The sequence below is a fragment of the Myodes glareolus genome, chromosome 20 (genome assembly GCF_982192425.1).
Source record: "Myodes glareolus chromosome 20, mMyoGla1.1, whole genome shotgun sequence".
NCBI lineage: Eukaryota > Metazoa > Chordata > Mammalia > Rodentia > Cricetidae > Myodes > Myodes glareolus.
The window spans coordinates 4,144,280-4,148,049 of record NC_142045.1 but is presented as its reverse complement, the minus strand read 5'-3'; the positions used below and the strand labels follow the sequence as shown (position 1 = coordinate 4,148,049).

At 45.4% G+C, this 3,770-nt stretch overlaps 1 pseudogene; it reads right to left on the bottom strand.

The window, feature by feature from the left end:
- Window positions 1-545: 545 nt before the first annotated feature.
- LOC148118763 (protein ZAR1-like) lies at window positions 546-3,381 on the bottom strand (annotated as a pseudogene).
- Between the last annotated feature and the right edge of the window lie 389 nt (window positions 3,382-3,770).

The window sequence follows — 3,770 nt, the reverse complement described above, 5'->3', positions numbered from 1 at the left end:
CTAGTCTGTGCAGTGCTCAGCCATTAATATAACACACAGCTAGTCTGTGCAGTGCTCAGCCAGTACTATAACACACAGCTAGTCTGTGCAGTGCTCAGCCAGTACTATAACACACAGTTAGTCTGTGCAGTGCTCAGTCAGTACTATAACACACAGCTAGTCTGTGCAGTGCTCAGTCATTACTATAACACACAGCTAGTCTGTGCAGTGCTCAGTCAGTACTATAACACACAGCTAGTCTGTGCAGTGCTCAGCCAGTACTATAACACACAGCTAGTCTGTGCAGTGCTCAGTCATTAATATAACACACAGCTAGTCTGTGCAGTGCTCAGCCAGTACTATAACACACAGCTAGTCTGTGCAATGCTCAGCCATCACAGGGACATCTATAATACACACCCTTTCCTTAAACTCAATGTATTTTGACAAGGTGGATGAAAGATTTTAACATCCAGAATGCTAATGACTGGATATGTCAGAGTTGACTGTGTGAGCTAACCTTCTGTATTATGTTAGTAAAGTCTTTTGTTACCTTCTCCCTCAGTTTACACTGGATGTAAAAGCTGTGGGAAAATAAACACGGATTTTCAGGGTCTGAGTTATTCCTGAAATACCCTCCCAATACTGTCCTATGTTTTCTGTCTTATTATTTTTATTCATCTTTATATTCCTTACATTTATTTCTTCCCAGACAGCTTTCTGGTTTTGTTTTGTTTGTAGAGACAGAGTGCCAAGAACTCCAGACTACTCTTGAACTCCTGAAGCTGCCGCTTTAGCCTCCCAGGGTCATGATTATAGTCATGAGGCTCCTGCCTAGCTGACACAAAGAAACTTACAGTAGTGGATCTTCCCCCTCCTTCTCTCCAAAAATATTAATGGAATTTGTGCTTTTATCCCGTTTCCTAAAATAATCTAAGCTTTCACACATACAGAAGACCTAGGTATCCCCATACCAATATCCAGGTGTGTAAGATCTAAGCACTTTGTGATGGAGGCTTCACATAGACAAACAGAAACATGGCAGACAGTCAAAGCATTCTGTGCACTTGCCTGACACTGGATTGGGGAGTTCAGCCAATCACATTCTGTCCATGGGGCATGTCGCCCTAAGGCAAAAGTTTACCTATACACCTGGCTGGTGCACTTCCCCTTTCTCTCTCTCTCTCCGGCCTGGACCCAGCATTCTGGACAGTTGAGATTCTGGTGTAAGTTTTTTTGTCTGTTTTATTAAAGCTGTATCTCTTGTAAGCTAGCCTGGTGGACTTTTAATTACCGATCACACTGCATCATCACAATGTATTGAAATAACCAGAGAGCCCTGAGCTCAATTAGAATTGGGTTTTTATAGTAGTAAAGGTGGGGGTGAGGAGTCTCTGAAGTTCAGATTGGCTGACATTTGTCTAGGGGTGTCCTGGTGAGGTGCGGTGCTGGCAGGTGATCCTATCTACAGTGGTTGGAATGTTAGGCATTTCCTTTGAATGGTCTGCTCCTGGGTGGTGGTCTGGTAATCTCAGTTTGTGGGATTTTTTCTGTTACCAGGTATTGCTTTAGGATAAAGTACTGAGACTTGGGCCTCTTATTAAATTTTTCAAGGGATAAATCTACACTGGTAGGTGATAATGGTTGAAAGAAAGAACTTCCTTTGGGTGACCTGCCCAGATTTAGCTTATGGCTGGCCCCCACGTGTAAAGGTCTTTTTATGTAGCCTAAGCTGGTCAGGAACCTGATTCTTCCTCTCCCAAGTGTTTCAGTTATGGGCTTATACATTACTGCTCCTGGTAGTATATTTATTTATTCAGGCATTGACTTTCACACTCAGCGGGAGTGTCAATATAAAATTCATCAGGGCTGCCTGTCAGCAAGGATGCCAAGATGAAGGAATGGAAACCCAGTTCTCCCACTAACACCTGGGCCTTCCAGGCCTCAGTGCCCCTCCCCCATATTTGCTTACTTTATCAGTACCAGAGATGCACCACACATAAGCACTCTCCCTTCTGGTTACAAACTTTACAGTGAAGATAGCTGTATTTTTGTTCCACTAACTGAAAATAAAGAGAAAGGGGAATCTATAACTAATAGGGTGGGGCAGGGTGGAGTCTAGATCCTCAGTTCGCAATTGATAGCCCAAATGAAACAATTACTTCTGGGCCTCACTTTCATCTATTCTTTATGCAGTTCCATTAATTTAGCTTTGGGCCTTGCTCAAGGATAACATTTCCAGTCCATTTCCCTTGACACCAACATCTCCCAACATAAAAACCTAGGTTCACCTTTCACACACTTGAAGCTCACTGTCCCTCATGACCGGAAGTAGTGACAAGACTTTTAAGCTAGATTCCACACCCTCTCATATCAAAACATCCAGACCGTGCAGAGAAAGTACATGCTTCTACAACTCTACCGTCCTCACCGAAAGATAGAAACGAGCCAGTTAGCATTTACTGCTCTAGAAATGGAAGGAGGGAGGATGGGGAAAGGGTTTGGGGAGAGAGAAGCTGCTGTCTAGCTGGAAGCTGAGCTTCCCAAGGGGACTGTGATCGGTTTTCCACATGTCAGCTTACCTATCCTGTCCTGAGGGCTGGAGGTAGCTTCCTCCCTGACTTCCTTCATCTGTGGGAATCTCTTCTGATTGTTACTGTTTGGCCTCGATGTAGGTGGCAGCAGCTGCCTGGTCTCTGCAGGTCCCATAGTCTCATTCTTGGGTAGCTGGATCAAGGTTCTCTGATAAACTTCTGCGGACTTCCTGAGCCTGGTTCTGTCCCAGAGGGAACTGCTGTATAGGGTATGAGGAGGGCCGAGTGAGCACCACAGCAAGTCCACGCAAAGGCTCACCTGTACACCCACACCCTTAGTGTGGACCTTGCAAAGCCATTATCACCAGGCAAACGCTACTCGGCCCCTCTCTTGGGGACCTGGCAGAGGCAGAGTGGCAACCCCTGCATGCAAACATGCAGTACCCTGGCCAGCCCGGGGACCTCTAACTGTTAACTCACTGTGAACTTTGAATGCAGGTGCGAAGGCCCCTTTTAGAGATAAACTCCACCTTCTCTCTCTCTCTCTCTCTCTCTCTCTCTCTCTCTCTCTCTCTCTCTCTCTTTCTGCCATTTCTCTTAGGCGGCAGGTCACTGTCTTTCTGTTCCCCTCTCTCTTCCCTTCTCCCAATAAACTTCCTTCCCATTAAAGTTCCGCCTAATGACCTGTTTGTACATCATCGTCCCCTGTTCCATCTCCCCTTGACCACCATGGGATCCACAGTTCTACCTGGTGCCACATATCATTACAGCCTTAGACTCAGGTTGAGGTTCATCTGGATAGAATAGCCTGAAGCTGAGCCCTATTGTAGGGATACACACAGGACTCAGAGGCATTTGCTGGTACCATGTGCACTGGCCTGACTAGGAAAATGGGAGGACTCATGTTTTGTCTCCAGAGGCTAGGATGGCTCAAAGGCTGTGTGCTCACATTGCCTTGGTGTAAGTCATAGGAAATTCAGACAAAGTGCTCCATTGGGGTAGTTTCCTCCTGGAGTTTGGGTTCTTGTTTTGCTTTTGGCCCTCACTTCTCCCTTCCTTCTTGTAGATCTGATTCAGGTTCTCCCAGGTTTCATTTATTCCAGAGTGGGAGCTGCCACCCTAGCTCCTTAACAGAAGCAGGGCCCTGTCCATGTGATTACTAATTGTTTTCCTACCTTTTCAATTTACAGTTTTCATTTTTTTTCTCAAGGCTTTTTTTAAATTGTCTTCTGCAGCAGGCTTTAATTATTTATTTCA